Source organism: Lepidochelys olivacea (genome assembly GCF_965140295.1).
Source record: "Lepidochelys olivacea isolate rLepOli2 genome assembly, chromosome: 7".
Lineage (NCBI taxonomy): Eukaryota > Metazoa > Chordata > Testudines > Cheloniidae > Lepidochelys > Lepidochelys olivacea.
In genome coordinates this window covers 92,677,869-92,697,220 of record NC_140417.1, presented here as the reverse complement: position 1 = coordinate 92,697,220, position 19,352 = coordinate 92,677,869, and the positions used below count along the sequence as shown (strand labels likewise).

Below are 19,352 nucleotides of genomic sequence, written 5' to 3'. Positions count from 1 at the left end.
CAGGGCCACTTCATCGCAATGGTCTCATGAGATTGAATCAAACTATTAAACAGAAGAAGGAAGCCTATGGCAATGGCTGGATTGGTAACGTGAAATTAAAGGTTTGTCTACCCTGCCGCCTGGAGTGAGCTTCCCAGCCTAGGCAGGCTGATGGGCTTGCACAAGTATACTAAAAATAGCAGTGTGAACATTGTGGCTCTGGGGGAGACTCAGGCTAACCACCCGAGCTCAGACCCAGGGGGCTAGGTGGGCTTAAGAGCTCAAGCTGCTGCCCGAGCCATTACATCCCACACTGCTATTTTTAGCCTGCTGGCTCAAGCCCTGCTAGTGCAAGTCTGTCTACCTGGGCTGGGAGGTTTGCTCCAGCTGCAGCGTATACATATCCCATCGGGTCAATTGTGGTTTTGCCACAATCCCTCTATAGTGGCCAGCATGTAGGTGTGATATCTCAGGAGCAGAACAGGAAGCAGATTGTGACACTCCGAGTCATCATTTGCCTCATGATTTCCTCCTGCTCCACAGGGGTGCATGTAAACCTGCTCCAGCCCCTAATTCCTGGTATGGCATACATCTCCTGTTGTGATGGTGCAGCTGGCCTGGCCTGCATGTATTTGGGTGGGGACAGGTGGCACTGGCGATCCGCCCTCTTCCTGCCCACATGAGCCGGGGGTATAGAAACCCTGTGGGGACTTCTCTCCCATCTGTGCTACTTGTGATATGGGTTGGCAGCATGGGACACAACCTAGTTCTACACTAATAAACTCCTGAATAGAAAACCATAGGTTTGGGACACTACTAGACATTGCCTGTACAATCCTAAAAATTAGCTGAAAGAAAGGAACAGCTTTCATACTATAATGCTACACTATTTAATAAAGTCTCTAGGATTTCAACCAAGAGGTCACTGATGTTGCATACAAAAATATTTAGTTTTTAAAACTATATGAACTTGATCAGATGCATGTAGCTTGAAGTAAATCTTTGTTTCCTTTTCTGTAAAAAGGGAGAAAGTTACACAGAGGAATGTTATAAACTGATTGCAATGGGAACAGGAACAGGCTCCAGATTATTAATTGTTATGTGTATTAAAACTAGTGTATGGAGGCTCCAACTGAGCTAGGTCCCCACTGTGCTAGGCACTGTGCATAAGCCTAATAAGAGACAGTCCTTGTCCCAACAAGCTTAAAAACTAAATAGATTAGACTGACAAGTGTGGGAAAGGGAAGTATGATTAACCCACTTTCACAGATGGGTATAGAAAGATTGAGTAACTCCCACAAGGGCATCAGAATTTTCTACCAGGAATTATAAGGAGGGATTCTACTACGCTAGGAATGAAACCCAGCTCTTGAATCCCTGTCCAGTGCCTTTAGCACAATACCATTCTTCCTCTCTAAATTCATTTAACCCCTGACCTAAACTAGACAACCTCTGCATCACTAGAAAACACTGCACCCGAGAGTTCCAAATTTCACATAAAATAATCAGGTGAAACACTCAGTCCTTGACTATTCATTGTCACTTTTAGAACAGAAGTTTTAATGATTTAAAGTCAAATCCCAAATCTCAATCTGGTCTCAGAAGAAGGCAAGGAAAACAGCCCTGAGAAACTGCTACAGTTGAAGATAAAAACCCTGAGTCTCCAGTGCCTTGCACCTTGTGCAGTCATTTATACCTGTGCAAAATGGAATTGAATCACTATCATTTTGATTTAGTAGCATTTTACATCCACTTTGCACATTAGGTGCAAGACAGTGTAGAATCAAGCCCAAAGACTGAAAACTCAACACTATTTTTCTTTCTTATTAACATAAACACATAATGAACATGAGCAAGTCTGTTTACACTGTCTAATTCCATACACAGCCTCTATAACTTCCAGACACGGGTTATTTTTATGCCTCTACGATGTAATTAATCTATTTATGCTGGTAGTGTGATGATCCAGTTATTGGGTACCATGCATGCAGTACCGATAGATTGCTTCATAGCTAAACATGCATTATTAAAAAGGAAATAAAAATGCATTAGCCTGCTGTCATAAATATAAAGGGAAGGGTAAACCCCTTTGAAATCCCTCCTGGCCAGGGGAAAGCTCCTCTCACCTGTAAAGGGTTAAGAAGCTAAGGGTAACCTCGCTGGCACCTGACCAAAATAACCAATGAGGAGACAAGATACTTTCAAAAGCTGGGAGGAGGGAGAGAAACGAAGGGTCTGTGTGTCTGTCTATATGCTGGTTTCTGCCGGGGATAGACCAGGAATGGAGTCTTAGAACTTTTAGTAAGTAATCTAGCTAGGTATGTGTTAGATTATGATTTCTTTAAGTGGCGGAGAAAAGAATTGTGCTGAATAGAATAACTATTTCTGTCTGTGTATCTTTTTTGTAACTTAAGGTTTTGCCTAGAGGGGTTCTCTATGTTTTTGAATCTAATTACCCTGTAAGATATCTACACCATCCTGATTTTACAGGGGGGATTTCTTTATTTCTATTTACTTCTATTTTTATTAAAAGTCTTCTTGTAAGAAAACTGAATGCTTTTTCATTGTTCTCAGATCCAAGGGTTTGGGTCTGTGGTCACCTATGCAAATTGGTGAGGCTTTTTATCCAACATTTCCCAGGAAAGGGGGGGTGCAAGCGTTGGGAGGATTGTTCATTGTTCTTAAGATCCAAGGGTCTGGTCTGTAGTCACCTAGGCAAATTGGTGAGGCTTTTTACCAAACCTTGTCCAGGAAGTGGGGTGCAAGGTTTTGGGAAGTATTTTGGGGGGAAAGACGCGTCCAAACAGCTCTTCCCCAGTAACCAGTATTAGTTTGGTGGTGGTAGCGGCCAATTCAAGGACAACGGGTGGAATATTTTGTACCTTGGGGAAGTTTTGACCTAAGCTGGTAAAGATAAGCTTAGGAGGTTTTTCATGCAGGTCCCCACATCTGTACCCTAGAGTTCAGAGTGGGGGGAGGAACCTTGACACCTGCTTATTTCCAAACAATGTTTTTAATAACATAAGCAATTGTTGAAGCAAAAATATTGTCTCATTTTGTATTTTTAACCAACAAAGAAAATGCTCTGGGACAAATTAAGACAATGGTAAACAGATAGATTTATGCAAACACATATGTAAACTCTGGAAACAGGTATGTTTAAAGGAGGACATCTCTTCATTACCACACTTTAGAATAATGGTTAGAAGTACATGCACAGTCCCATCTCGTGTGCAGAGGGGCTGGAAAAACGCACAAGTACTGGCCAAAGCTAATGGAATAAGGGAAAATACACTGTATACAATACAGGTTTCAGAGTAGCAGCCGTGTTAGTCGTGAGCGAAAGCTTATGCTCAAATAAATTGGTTAGTCTCTAAGGTGCCACTAGTACTCCTTTTCTTTTTCTGTATACAATACACTTCATGACCCTGCTCGTGAAACTTGCAGAAGCCTCCTCTATGGATATTTCTAAACTTGAAGCTGGAGGTGTGGTTCCCATCTCAAAGAGACATACCCATTCTAGCTCTCATCAAACTACCGTGCTAGAAATAGCATGCAGCCATGGTAACGTAAGTGGAGGGACAGGTTAGCCACCCTGACAATGTGCCTATGATTTCTGATGAACACGTACATAGGGCAGCTAGCCTGTCTGCTGTTCATATTGCCACAGCTACCTTCTATTTTTTAGCATGCTAGCGTGATGAACCTAGGTATGTCTCCTCGAGCCACGAATCACACCCCTAGCTCCTCATGTAGATGCAACCTGTTTCTACAGAGGCAGGGGCAGCAGGGTAACTTTCCACACCATCATTTCCCTGTGAGAATGTAATGCATATGCAAATTCTGACAACATCAACCTTATCTTACATACAAATGCCACGCACATAATGAAACTGCTCCGAAAGGGGGCTTGTAGTGTCAGGAGACCAAAGGATCTTAAGGTGTGCTGCTTCTCTTTTGCCTCTCTCCCCTGGAGTTTGCACTGTAGGCTCCGGGAGCATTCCCCCATTTCTGAATGTCTTTTGGAGGCTACACCCTCTGATTGCAAGGGCTGGATTTGTCCACCACAGTACAAACAGAATGATCAATCAGGAACTCTGAGTTTCTACTTGCAGAATTTCCATTCCCCTCTATGGGTTTTTCCCAAGTAGAGGATGATTTGGCTCTATAATTTGAACACCACCTACTCTGACTTTTTTCTCAAGGGCACAGAAACTTTTTGAGCACCAAAGTAAATTCTCTGCTTTGCAGTTAACTGGGTGACTCATTTTACTATTAGCATGTGGGCATAGATAAAGAAAGAATGAGGGTTTCACACAAGTTTCCAGTATTGTTATGGCATGACATATCTTCATGTGCATATGAGGAATGTTTGACGGCCTATATTTCTTCAGATCCCAAATCAACAAAAATAAGAGTAGCCACCATGAGCTGTATTCCCAGAACAATATTGTCAGTAACTTGCAATGCTGATATGAGAATTCAGCTCAAAAATAGTTTCAGTTTCACTGTAGAGAAATGCCACATGTAATCTTTCAGATCTCATTTCTTTTTTAAAAAACTCTCCAAGATTTTTTTAGAAAGGTGAAAATTAAAATGGTGGAAATGAAGGTACACAGTTTAAACAGAATTTCCAAAAGCTTTTGGTACAAGAAAATAATTAATACACGTGGAAAAAAATATGGTTAGGGTAACACAGTTTTTCATGCATTATAAAATGTACACAGCTTTATACATGCATGTTTTATACAATAAAATGAACAAAACCCGACGCCTATTATGATAGGGGGCCCGCTTGAGTGAATATAAACTTTTGTTTGAAACAGGGCCAAACTCTACTTACTTCACACATGCATGTCATCCACTGACTTTACCAAGATGCCTTGCTTGAGTACATAGGCCTGGAATGAACCTCCTGAGTCACTGAATCCAATCCCTAACAATTTCAGGCAACCCCGTCATATAATCCCATTTATAAATTTAATCACGCACCATTTTAAAACTAGCTATGTTTTCTGCCTCCATTACTCTTATGGGACGGCTCTTCCAGAACCTCACTCCTCTGATGGTTAGCAACCTTGTCTAATTTCCAGCCTAAATTTACTCATGGCCAGTTTATACCCATTTGTTCTTGTGCCAATGTTGTTATTTAAATAGTTCTTCACCCTCCCTGGTGTTTACTTCTTGATGTATTTATGAAGAACAATCATGTCCCCTCTCAGCCTTTGTTTTCCTAGGCTAAACAAGCCATACTCTTTTAGTCTCTTTTCATAAAAGTCAGGCCTTCTATTTCCCTGTTTACCCTAGTAGCCCTTCTCTGCACCTGTCCATTTTGCATTCATTTTTCTTGAACCTGGGTGGCCAGAATTGTACACAGTATTCCAGATGAGTCTTACCAGTGCCTTGTATAATGGGATTAATACTTCTCTCTCTCTACTGGAACTGCCTTGCCATACACATCCTAGGATCACATTTGCCTTTTTCACAGCTGCATCACATTGGTAGCTAATAGTCAGCCTGTAATCAACTAATACATACAGAAATTTCTCCTTTTCCACCACTTCCAACTGATGAGACCTCATCTTATAGCAGAAACTCTTGTTATTGGCCCCTAAATGCATGATCTTGCACTTTTTAATATTATTTTTCATCCCATTTCTATTACTCCAAACCTCAAAGCAAGCAGGATTTGGGCCAGATTCATAACAAACTAATTAACTTTCTGAATGCTATTTTACTATTCCCTCCTTAAATATTCATGAAAGATACAGTGTATGTATTTAGTTCTATACTGTATGATTAGGAGGCTTTTCAGAACGAATCTCTTCTGGGATCAAAAAAAGACATGCTATTTCCCTAAAATGTTACAAATTTGTTGTACTGGCTTGAAATTACTACTACAATTCTAATGTTAAAAAGGAACAGACTACTTTTACTATACATTTAGCTGATACAGAAATGCTTCAAAATATCTCACTGATTAGTGTTTACTGGAGATGCTGCCTATAGAAGTCACATTTAGAATCATATAGGAGCATCGTGATATACACAGAGATACAATGTGTCCGAAAGATCAGATAATTGCTAACGTGGGATTTTCATCATAATGGCTACAGCTTTTGCAAACAGCACATATTTAAACAAAACCCACACAAATATAATTGCTTTGCTCAAAGCTAAACCAAATTACTTATAGTAATACTGTAAACCCCAGAGCCTCTGTTCAACATGTTAAACTTACCTATCAATAGAAAAGAATGAAACAGAAAATTAGAGATCACTTTGCACTGTGGCCTTGTGATGGGGCGTATAAACCCTATAAACTAGAATTGAAGGGGTTAAAGAGCAACTCTGACCTACAGAGCATGCACCAGCTAGAGGTGGAATTTAAAAGGGAGCCAATCAGCTCAGAATTGGCCTGACAAATCAGGAAGAAGGACCTGCCTTGGGAGTGCCTGAAGAAGGATGCTTCAGAAATCATCTCTGGTGGAGCAGGAGACTGCCTAATGAGCCCAGAGGGGCTGAAGGTGCAACTGATACCTTTTCTCTTATGACTTAGTGACAGACTGGAAGCCTTTGACAAGAGAGTGGGTGGTAGGAAGTGGCCCAAGGAGGCAGCCTTAGGCACTCCTGGGTGCTAGACATTTGGTAATGCTTATAGGTAAGGCTACGTTTTAGTCACGGGTATTTTTAGTAGAAAAGTCTTAGACACGTCACAGGAGTAAACAAAAAATTGCGGCCTGTGTCCAGTCCATGACTTACTATATAATCCTAATTAAAACTTTGGCGTGGGGTGCTCTGGGGGTGGTGGTCCAAGGGTGCCATTGGTGCTGGGGGGGGCCCAGGACCCCCGCTGGTGCTAAGGGAGGGGGAACTGGGCAACAGCACATGACCCCGCTGGTGCGGGGGGGAGAACAGGCGGTAGCTCACGGCCTGGGATACCCACTGGTGCTGGGGTTGGTGGAGGGGGTTGGCAGGGCTGATAGGCTCCCTACCTGGCTCTGCATGCCCCCACAGCTCCTAGGGGGAGGGAAGGCCAGGGGGTTCCGGGAGTGCTGCTCCTGCCACAAGTGCAGCTCCCATTGGCCGGGTACCACAGCCAATGGGAGCTCCAGCTCGGGCAGCCTCTGAGCCTCACCAGCTGCTGCACAAGTCACAGAAAGTCACGGAATCCGTGACTTCCGTGACAGACACGCAGCCTTACTTATAGGCCCTAGGTTGGACTTCAGTGGAGTGGGAGGGCCTGGACTCCACTGCCAACTCATTAAGAAAGGCAAAAAAATCCCTCACCTTTTAGACTCACCCCTGGAGGTACAAAAGGAAGGAAAGGATTAATACCTTTTGCAAACCCTGGCTGGGATTTGACACTTATGAGGTGGGCCATGTCAGACTGGAGGGAGAGAGGACTGAGTTGTAACCTGACTGGAGGGTTGAGTCAACCCCCACTAAACGACAGACTAACACCAGGTCTGAAGATGGTCTAGGGGAAAGAGTAGAGCCTAACTCCCTAAGTACTGGGCAATGCCACCTGCAAACACCCACCCCCACTCATCATGTTCTCTATAACTCTGGTGGTTGCAAAAGTATCCACTAGCAAAGTACAGCAACATCATACCCTCTTAATCACAAGATATATCAACATTCTTGAATGGGCATAAACCTCTAATACTAAATCATGATGCACATCCAATACTTTATCTGTGGAGAGTCTCTCTCCATCTTGGATAGTTCTAACCCATTTATCCCCAAAGCACGAGTCCTGTACAGCTTATTAGAAAGCACTAAGAATGTCCACTAGGTTATTACCCCCCTTCCCTGGTGGATATTTTAGTTTGGTTGCATTTTACTGTGTTTTTTTTTAATCTCATGCACTGTAAACTCTTTGAAACTCCTCCAGACAAAATCACACACTCCTGAATAGTGCAACTGATTAGATTATAATAGCTAAGAATTTCTGTAGAAGGTTCACTTATTATACATTGCCTTCTCTAACAACTACATAGCAACATGTATATTAAAGCAACAAAAATAAAACAAAATCTGCCTCCCAAAAAACAACCTCATCCCTGCCCCCCCCCCAAAAAAAACAAAAAACCCCACAGCCAAAACAGTCAATGCTCCCCGACAATATCCTCTATGCAGGGTGCCTTCTTAGCTGATATAAAGCTAGCATAAGGGCTCTACATCAGCCCCCTGATTTATGGGTGGATCATGGGTGTGTTGAAGATGTGGCTGGAGTGCACTGTAGGATAGCTGTTCTTTGTCTGATAGCCATTGATGGTTATGGAAAGCAGAGCATCATTTATAGAACTCCTGAGGCTGCTCTATATTAGGGGCCAGGCAGTTTCTTGCACAGCCCTAGAATGAAGGGAGCACAAAGGTGACATAATTTGGCTACTGAGAATCAGGTCCATTGATTTACTGGAGAATAAAACTTGATCAGGTACTGAAACATTAAAATTCTGAGGCTGATAAAAAAAAGAAAAGGGAGGGGACTTTATATCCTTTCTGAAAACTGTCTTCCAAGTACTCAAACACACCTGATAATTCTACTTCTACTAAGAGTACAAATTGCACTGCCTTTAGACAACTGTCATATACAGCCACAAGATATTTATTTTTCCTAGATCTTGGATCTGGCACTTTAGGCTCAAATATATGCTCGGAGTCCACTGAAGCATGACTTTCTTTAAAAAAAAAAAAAAAAATTAAAACTATCTTTCCAGAAGAACTCTTGGGGTTTTTCTTTTAAAAATGTTTTGTAATTTACTTGCCTTCTTTTTATCAAATATTATCCATTGGTACAACAGATACTATAACACACTATTCTTATTTTACATGCTTTTTTTTTTTAAGAATGAAAAAATTAGTTGGGATAGATTTAATCTACTAATCACAATATACAGTTTAAATTGGAGGCAACAATTTTACACCCAGCCAAAGTGTCAGATAAGTTTCATATACAACAAAAAATACCTGTTTTGTAATCTTAAAATCACATTGAGACTAATAGATTATACGAAGACAATACCTGGTGCTGATTTAGATATGGACAATCTTTTGCTTCTAACTCATTGGGTATTATTTGTTCAACTCATGAAATGAGAGGAAAGATAATTTAAAGCTAAACACACACATTTAAGGTAACTTTGATTTGTTTAAATAAGCACGCAGTCAAGGCTGAATGTGCAGCCTTTATTTTGTCCCTTTGCATATATGCATGCAGTGCCATACAGTTTCTGGGCCTTTCCTTGCTACTCCCAAAATGGTCAGAGGGATTATTGCTGAGCAATTTAAGTTCCTGTCCCCACAATCAGAGGCTAAGCATATTGCCTTTTCAATATTTTCAGCACCTCCCAAAATAAGAGGGACATTTTTTGAGGCTCTGACTATAATGATTAGTGCATCTATCATATCTAACTCTCTTTGGATCATGGTGCTGTACTAAATTAGGCTCCTATTTCCTCTTAACAATCAGTTTGTATCTCATAATGATGTCTGCTCTTCTATTACATATATTATCACAAGAGTTCCACTATACCATTCCAGGTGCCTTGATTTACATACTACTATTAGGTGAACTGATCTATCACCATGGTGTTTAATTTAATTTATATACTGGGAATACAATTAAATTTAATTTGTCCCCATACTCTACTTGCTATCTCTGTTGTGAATGCCTAAATAGTGTCAAGGCATATTTAGATATTTCTTACAACTTAATGCAAGGGTTTGTGGGATATAAACACGAGCTAAAAATCACTCATCTCTTAATTCTGTCTTTTCTCTCCATCTCTTTTAGAATGCTTTTTTTCCCCAGGATTTGCAATTTAGCAGTTCAGCTGGAGTCTCGTCTAACATTTGAATGAAATGTTTGTTTTATGGAAATCTCCATTATATTGCCTTAGGAATATTGCCAGATTACATCTCCACCTCATTTCTGCTGACGCATAGGTCTTTATTCAAACCTTTGTGTCATCTTGTTTAGACTATTGTTGTAGAGCCCTTTTATGCTGTTTTGCCCTGCATGCCATTAATAGACTTCAGCTGGTACAAAATGCCACAGCTAGAATTCTGCTTGGCATCTGATAGTAAGAGCATAACTCCAGTTTTGATCAGTCGACACTACGTAAGTGTTCTTATTTAAGGCCATAGGTGTATGGACCTAGACAATCTGCAGTATGTCAAGAGGCCATGCAATGTTACACTATGAAGATTTTTGATTAAAAAGATTACAAAAAGAAAGCAAATATCTGAAACCACCAAAGGAAGCTTTATCTCCAATCTAGATCTAACCTCCTCAGCCCCCAAACAGTGCTGAAAAATAAGCAGTTTTCAAAGGAGGGGTGATTGACTCCACGCAGACAACATGAAATGTAAAAGTATACGAAGATTTAGTCTGAGACTTTAAATGGCCAAGTTATGGAAACAACAACAATTAGTCACAAAAATGAAAATGTTCTTTTTCTAATTGTAGCATTACTAAATCTCTTTGAGTGAGTCTGTCTATATTTTCCTTGTTATGTTGTCTTACATACTTATGACAAAATCTGATTTCATTGGTAAAGCCCCCCTTTCATGCTGATTTTGGGCTCACAGATGTAGAGCATGTAAATCCACATATTTTCTTTTCACAACCTTGCTATAACAAGGCAAACTTTGGTCCCTTAATTCAGTAGGAATTTTGTCAGTGATTTCAGTGGGATCATAGGACCAGGGACTCTGACATGTGAAATTGAGGTTGGATTATCTAGATTAACACAGTATGCCAATATCTTCTTCAGTCATAAATGAATCATTCAACTACCTTTTGGCTTTACATTGAGGGGAGACAAGGTACGAGATATTATACGTCCCCCTCCCTATTCCCTTGTATAATATTAAACACTCAAAATTCAACAAGTCCTAACTAATCCTATTTGATTATAAATATTGCTGTTTAACTCTCTGCTTAGTTGCTTAAATCTTCACTTAAGAACAGATGCAATGATTTTAAAATGCCCTCTGTTTATTATCATTTAATACATAATTATAGCAAATTTTTAACTGATCAATTTTGTGCAGAGTACTTATTGCAATATGTTCTGATTTTTTAAAGGCAATGTGCCTGATAATAGTTTCCAAAAAAGTTATGCAACTATTGAAAAAATAATCAGAGTCAATATTTCTAACAACGTCATTTCAAAACCTAGTGCTAGAAGGTAATAGCCTGGTATTGCTACATATAAGGAATCAAGACACTATACAACCTATTACTTCAAGCTTGAAGAGAAACAGGCCCCATGTGCAGTAGAAGCAATACTGTGTTAGCCAAAATCATATTTAAATATTGTCCTTCTAGTAAGGATGGTTTCAACACTCTGCCTGGCCAGTGTTGACCAAGGAGAACTGTTTTACAAACTGTGCTCTATATTAGGTCAGGTTTCTCTTCCAGGGTAGACACTGTCCTAAGTCCAACAAAAATATTTGTAGTTTCATACCAGCACTTGTACTCTAGATTCTGCTCCGGGACACTTGCTTGTTTTCTTTGTGGTATACTCCAGTTTCTTCTGATTCCTTAATTTATCTTCTACGTGGAGTTTTCACCAACTCCTCATCCTTGTAAGATAACCAGAAACATGCAAAGGAAAAGAACAAAATGATTAATGAAAAATAAAACCCTTGAAATATAAAATCTTGAAAATAACCCTAATAAAAAGAAATGCCACAGTTGCAGGAGTGGGAAAGGACAAGGATGAAAGATTTGAAACAGGAATGTACCAGAACACACAGCAAAATATTTTTAAACTGAAAATATTTAATGGATGCACATGCTGCTTACTCATCACAATATAATTCTCCACAGTCTATTTGCTGCCATTCTTAATTAACTGAGTGAAGTTCAGTACTCAGTTAAACAAGAATGGTGGCTATCCAGCAAGTTGGTAGGGTCCCATGCATTGTTTAGGCATTGGAACAAGTTTGCCTCCATATTTGGTACAGACCCAGGGATCAATATGCACATACTTGGTGGAGTTCCTAGGGAGAATTCCTACAGAAATGGCAGAGTGAGTGAAGTAGGAGCATCAGGGCTTCCAGCCAATACTCCACAACGTGCATGAGCCTCAGTGCATACACAACTGTGGTAGGAGGGAAAAGTCTAGCAGAAGCAAAAGTACAACAGCAGCAATGGGGTCATGTGACACCTCTGATTATTGGGCTAAACTGTCACCATCATTAATTCCAACAGTTTGTCTTCTCACCTAAGGAGAGCGCCAATAGTTGCAGAAGACATCATACAAAAGAGGTGTGATCTTCCCTAAATTACAAAACTGTCCCATACCAGACACTCAGGAAACAGCTCCTGTTGATATGATACTCAGTGATTCCTAAGAAATGTCTTCCATTTGGGTAGAAAAGCATAGGAAACTGTATTAAGGCCCAAGTCATATTTTAAAGAAATGTTTGGGTGAATACAGTAGGTCCCACTCACTCTAGTGAGCCTGAGTAATCCTGTTTGTTGAGATATTTAAAAAAATGTTTCTAAAATCTTTAATTTGAAGTATCTTGGATTTGTTTCTATTATCCCACTCTTCCACGTGTGCCTTCTCACCCCTCATGCATGAACACCCTCCACAAACTAATCCATAACACCACTGCTGTGTCCTCCTCAAGTTCCATAGGCATCTGTTGTGATGACTATGGAACACAGATGGCTGATAATGGTTAGGAAGGTGGGGAGCTGGGACAACTTTTAAAAACAACCTCCACAGCACTTTTGTACCTACAAATTACACACCCAGCAAGTCTATGAAAGACATGGTGGTATTACTGTTGCCTCTCCTAATCCCAGTTTGTCTATCACACCCATTTGTTTAGACTGAAAAGTCTCTGGGACAGGGACTTCCTCTATATTTGTAAAACACCAACCTCAGGTTGGGGGACTCAAGACACTACTGTAATATAAATAATAATTACAAGCAAAGAAAGTTAAAAGAGCTCAATCCTCTTTGTGTGCATGTACGATACAGCCTTCACTGACATCACCATATAATATTTTTCCAACACCTATCCATTCAGTTAATGGGTGGTTATTCAAATTTTTTTTTAGTTTTCTCATACAGTGTGCAGCCTCAGGCCTTATTTACAGCACACAATCCAAACCCTGCACTGAATACTAATATTTAACTTTCTCTTACTATGTTGCTGATTGTTATAACATCTGAAGGCTTCACAAACATCAATAAATTTATCTTCAAAACATGCTGTGAAATTAGATGATATTATCCCCATTTTAAAGATGGGGGAAACTGAGGCACAGACAGATTTAAACTCAAATTGTCAACAGGTTCCTCCAGCAGCAGAATACGGACCCTGGACTTCAGAAAAGCAGACTTTGACTCTCTCAGGGAACTGATGGGCAGAATCCCCTGGGAGAATAAGATGAGGGGGAAAGGAGTCCAGGAGAGCTGGCTGTATTTTAAAGAATCTTTATTGAGGTTACAGGAACAAACCATCCCGATGTGTAGAAAGAATAGTAAATATGGCAGGCAACCAGCTTCGCTTAACAGTGAAATCCTTGCTCATCTTAAACACAAAAAAGAAGCTTACAAGAAGTGGAAGATTGGACAGATGACCAGGGAAAAGTATAAAAATATTGCTCGGGCATGCAGGAGTGAACTCAGGAAGGCCCAATCACACTTGGAGTTGCAGCTAGCAAGAGATGTTAAGAGTAACAAGAAGGGTTTCTTCAGGTATGTTAGCAACAAGAAGAAAGTCAAGGAAAGTGTGGGCCCCTTACTGAATGAAGGAGGCAACCTAGTGACAGAGGATATGGAAAAAGCTAATGTACTCAATGCTTTTTTTGCCTCTGTCTTCACAAAAAAGGTCAGCTCCCAGACTACTGCACTGGGCACTGCAGCATGGGGAGGAGGTGACCAGCCCTCTGTGGAGAAAGAAGTGGTTTGGGACTATTTAGAAAAGCTGGATGAGCACAAGACCATGGGGCCGGATGTGCTGCATCTGAGTGTGCTAAAGGAGTTGGTGGATGTGATTGCAGAGCCATTGGCCATTATCTTTGAAAACTCATGGCGATCGGGGGAGGTCCCGGACGACTGGAAAAAGGCTAATGTAGTGCCCATCTTTAAAAAAAGGGAAGGAGGAGGATCTGGGGAACTACAGGCCAGTCAGCCTCACCTCAGTCCCTGGAAAAATCATGGAGCAGGTCCTCAAGGAATCAATTCTGAAGCACTTAGAGGAGAGGAAAGTGATCAGGAACAGTCAGCATGGATTCACCAAGGGCAAGTCATGCCTGACTAATCTAATTGCCTTCTATGACAAGATAACTGGCTCTGTGGATGAAGGGAAAGCAGTGGACGTGTTATTCCTTGACTTTAGCAAAGTTTTTGATACGGTCTCCCACAGTATTCTTGCCAGCAAGTTAAAGAAGTATGGGCTGGATGAATGGACTATAAGGTGGATAGAAAGCTGGCTAGATCGTCTGGCTCAACGGCTCCATGTCTAGTTGGCAGCCGGTATCAAGCAGAGTGCCCCAAGGGTTGGTCCTCGGGCTGGTTTTGTTCAATATCTTCATTAATGATCTGGAGGATGATGTGGATTTGCACCCTCAGCAAGTTTGCAGATGACACTAAACTGGGAGGAGTGGTAGATACGCTGGAGGGTAGAGATAGGATACAGAGGGACCTAGACAAATTAGAGGATTGGGCCAAAAGAAATCTGATGAGGTTCATCAAGGACAAGTGCAGAGTCCTGCACTTAGGATGGAAGAATCCAATGCACCGCTACAGACTAGGGACCGAATGGCTAGGCAGCAGCTCTGCAGAAAAGGACCTAGGGGTTACAGTGGATGAGAAGCTGGATATGAGTCAACAGTGTGCCCTTGTTGCTAAGGCCAATGGCATTTTGGGATGTATAAGTAGGGGCATTGCCAGCAGATCGAGGGACGTGATCGCTCCCCTCTATTCGACATTGGTGAGGCCTCATCTGGAGTACTGTGTCCAGTTTTGGGCCCACACTACAAGAAGGATATGGAAAAAATTGGAGAGAGTCCAGCGGAGGGCAACAAAAATTATTAGGGGACTGGAATACATGACTTATGAAGAGAGGCTGAGGGAACTAGCATTGTTTAGTCAGCAGAAGAGAAGAATGAGGGGGGATTTGATAGCTACTTTCAACTACCTCCAAAGGGTTCTAAAGAGGATGGCTCTAGACTGTTCTCAATGGTAGCAGATGACAGAACGAGGAGTAATGGTCTCAAGTTGCAGTGGGGGAGGTTTAGATTGGATATTAGGAAAAACTTTTTCACTAGGAGGGTGGTGAAGAACTGGAATGTGATACATAGGGAGGTGGTGGAATCTCCTTCCTTTGAGGTTTTTAAGGTCAGCCTTGACAAAGCCCTGGCTGGGATGATTTAGTTGGGGATTAGGTCCTGCTTTGAGCAGGGGGTTGGACTAGATGACCTCCTGAGGTCCCCTCCAACCCTGATATTCTGTGATTCTATGAATTTGGGGTACCTACTTGAGATACCCTAAAAAATTGGACCCTGGGTACTTGGCACATTATAGCACTCTATGTTCCAAGTACAGCTCCATTTGGCTTCAGTGGCAGCTGTGAGTGCTTATCACTACTACAAACCTGGCTATAAGTGTCTCATATTGGGCACCCAGGAAACAGGAATATACAGTTAGCGGCCAACTCAACGTTTTCCTTAACATGACTTATGGAATCATAGAATAACAGAGTTGGAAGGGACCACTGGAGGCCATCCCGTCCAACCCCCTGCCCAGAGCAGGACCAATCCCAACTAAATCATCCCAGCCAGGGCTTTGTCAAGCCTGACCTTAAAAACTTCTAAGGAAGGGGATTCCACCACCTCCCTAGGTAACGCATTCCAATGTTTCACCACCCTCTTAGTGAAAAAGTTTTTCCTAATATCCAACCTAAATCTCCCCCACTGCAACTTGAGACTATTACTCCTTGTTCTGTCATCAGCTACCACTGAGAAGAGTCTAGATCCATCCTCTTTGGATCCACCTTTCAGGTAGTTAAAAGCAGCTATCAAATCCCCCCTCATTCTTCTCTTCCGCAGACTAAACAATCCCAGTTCCCTCAGCCTCTCCTCATAAGTCATGTGTTCCAGCCCCCTAATCATTTTTGTTGCCCTTCGCTGGACTCTCTCCAATTTATCCACATCCTTCTTGTAGCGTGGGGCCCAAAACTGGACACAGTACTCCACATGAGGCCTCACCAGTGTCGAATAGAGGGGAACGATCACGTCCCTCGATCTGCTGGCAATGCCCCTACTTATACATCCCAAAATGCCATTGGCCTTCTTGGCAACAAGGGCACACTGTTGACTCATATCCAGCTTCTCATCCACTGTAACCCCTAGGTCCTTCTCTGCAGAACTGCTGCCTAGCCATTCGGTCCCTAGTCTGTAGCGGTGCATTGGATTCTTCTGTCCTAAGTGCAGGACTCTGCACTTGTCCTTGTTGAACCTCATCAGATTTCTTTTGGCCCAATCCTCCAATTTGTCTAGGTCCCTCTGTATCCTATCCCTACCCTCCAGCGTATCTACCACTCCTTCCAGTTTAGTGTCATCCGCAAACTTGCTGAGGGTGCAATCCACACCATCCTCCAGATCATTAATGGAGATATTGAACAAAACCGGCCCCAGGACCGACCCTTGGGGCACTCCGCTAGATACCGGCTGCCAACTAGACATGGAGCCATTGATCACTACCCGCTCAGCCCGACAATCTAGCCAACTTTCTACCCACCATGTAGTGTACCCATCCAGCCCATACTTCTTTAACTTGCTGACAAGAATACTGTGGGAGACCGTGTCAAAAGCTTTGCTAAAGTCAAGGAATAACACATCCACTGCTTTCCCTTCATTCACAGAACCAGTTATCTCATCTCAGCCCTGGTCTACACTAGGACATTAGGTCGAATTTAGCAGCATTAAATCGATGTAAACCTGCACCCGTCCACACGATGAAGCCCTTTATTTCGACTTAAAGGGCTCTTAAAATCGATTTCCTTACTCCACCCCTGACAAGTGGATTAGCGCTTAAATCGGCCTTGCCAGCTCAAATTTGGGGTACTGTGGACACAATTCGACGGTATTGGCCTCCGGGAGCTATCCCAGAGTGCTCCATTGTGACTGCTCTGGACAGCACTCTCAACTCAGATGCACTGGCCAGGTAGACAGGAAAAGAACCGCGAACTTTTGAATCTCATTTCCTGTTTGGTCAGCGTGGCAAGCTGCAGGTGACCATGCAGAGCTCATCAGCACAGGTGACCATGATGGAGTCCCAGAATCGCAAAAGAGCTCCAGCATGGACCGAACGGGAGGTACGGGATCTGATCGCTGTTTGGGGAGAGGAATCCGTGCTATCCAAACTCCGTTCCAGTTTTCGAAATGCCAAAACCTTTGTCAAAATCTCCCAGGGCATGAAGGACAGAGGCCATAACAGGGACCCGAAGTAGTGCCGCGTGAAACTTAAGGAGCTGAGGCAAGCCTACCAGAAAACCAGAGAAGCGAACGGCCGCTCCGTGTCAGAGCCCCAAACATGCCGCTTCTATGATGAGCTGCATGCCATTTTAGGGGGTTCAGCCACCACTACCCCAGCCGTGTTGTTTGACTCCTTCAATGGAGATGGAGGCAATATGGAAGCAGGTTTTGGGGACGAAGAAGAAGATGAGGAGGAGGAGGAGGTTGTAGATAGCTCACAGCAAGCAAGCGGAGAAACCGGTTTTCCCGACAGCCAGGAACTGTTTCTCACCCTGGACCTGGAGCCAGTACCCCCCGAACCCACCCAAGGCTGCCTCCTGGACCCAGCAGGCGCAGAAGGGACCTCTGGTGAGTGTACCTTTTAAAATACTATACATGGTTTAAAAGCAAGCATGTGAAAGGATTACTTTGCCCTGGCATTCGCGGTTCTCCTAGATGTACTCCCAAAGCCTTTGCAAAAGGTTTCTGGGGAGGGCAGCCTTATTGCGTCCTTCATGGTAGGACACTTTACCACTCCAGGCCAGTAACACGTACTCGGGAATCATTGTAGAACAAAGCATTGCAGTGTCTGTTTGCTGGCATTCAAACAACATCCGTTCTTTATCTCTCTGTGTTATCCTCAGGAGAGTGAGATATAATTCATGGTCACCTGGTTGAAATAGAGTGTTTTTCTTCAGGGGACACTCAGAGGAGCCCATTCCTGCTGGGCTGTTTGCCTGTGGCTAAACAGAAATGTTCCCCGCTGTTAGCCACAGGGAGGGGGGAGGGTTGAGGGGATAGCCACGCGGTGGGGGGAGGCAAAATGCGACCTTGTAACGAAAGCACATGTGCTATGTATGTAATGTTAACAGCAAGGTTTACCCTGAAAGAGTGTAGCCACTGTTTTATAAAATGTGTCTTTTTAAATACTGCTGTCCCTTTTTTTTTCTCCACCAGCTGCATGTGTTCCAATGATCACAGGATCTTCTCCTTCTCAGAGGCTAGTGAAGCTTAGAAAGAAAAAAAAAACGCACTCGCGATGACATGTTCTCCGAGCTCATGCTGTCCTCCCACACTGACAGAGCACAGACGAATGCGTGGAGGCAAATAATGTCAGAGTGCAGGAAAGCACAAAATGACCGAGAGGAGAGGTGGCGGGCTGAAGAGAGTAAGTGGCGGGCTGAAGACAGGGCTGAAGCTCAAATGTGGCGGCAGCGTGATGAGAGGAGGCAGGATTCAATGCTGAGGCTGCTGGAGGACCAAACCAATATGCTCCAGTGTATGGCTGAGCTGTAGCAAAGGCAGCTGGAGCACAGACTGCCACTACAGCCCCTGTGTAACCAACCGCCCTCCTCCCCAAGTTCCATAGCCTCCACACCCAGACGCCCAAGAACGTGGTGGGGGGGGGCCTCCGGCCAACCAGCCACTCCACCACAGAGGATTGCCCAAAAAGAAGGCGGCTGGCATTCAATAAATTTTAAAGTTGTAAACTTTTAAAGTGCTGTGCTTCAAGTGCTGTGTGGCATTTTCCTTCCCTCCTCCACCACCCCTCCTGGGCTACCTTGGTAGTCATCCCCCTATTTGTGTGATGAATGAATAAAGAATGCATGAATGTGAAGCAACAATGACTTTATTGCCTCTGCAAGCGGTGATTGAAGGGAGGAGGGGCGGGTGGTTAGCTTACAGGGAAGTAGAGTGAACCAAGGGGCAGCGGGTTTCATCAAGGAGAAACAAAGAGAACTTTCACTCCATAGCCTGGCCAGTCATGAAACTGGTTTTCAAAGCTTCCCTGATGCGTACCGCACCGTCCTATGCTCTTCTAACCGCCCTGGTGTCTGGCTGCACGTAACCAGCAGCCAGGCGATTTGCCTCAACCTCC

General features: G+C 42.9%; 1 protein-coding gene across 1 annotated transcript in view; it reads right to left on the bottom strand.

The window, feature by feature from the left end:
- PCGF5 (polycomb group ring finger 5) overlaps positions 1-19,352 on the bottom strand; it is a 111,993-nt gene that overhangs the window by 76,618 nt on the left and 16,023 nt on the right. The window contains exon 2 of the mRNA XM_084634663.1: positions 11,460-11,577. The gene's annotated coding sequence lies outside the window, so the exon portion shown is untranslated. The remainder of the gene's footprint in view (positions 1-11,459; positions 11,578-19,352) is intronic.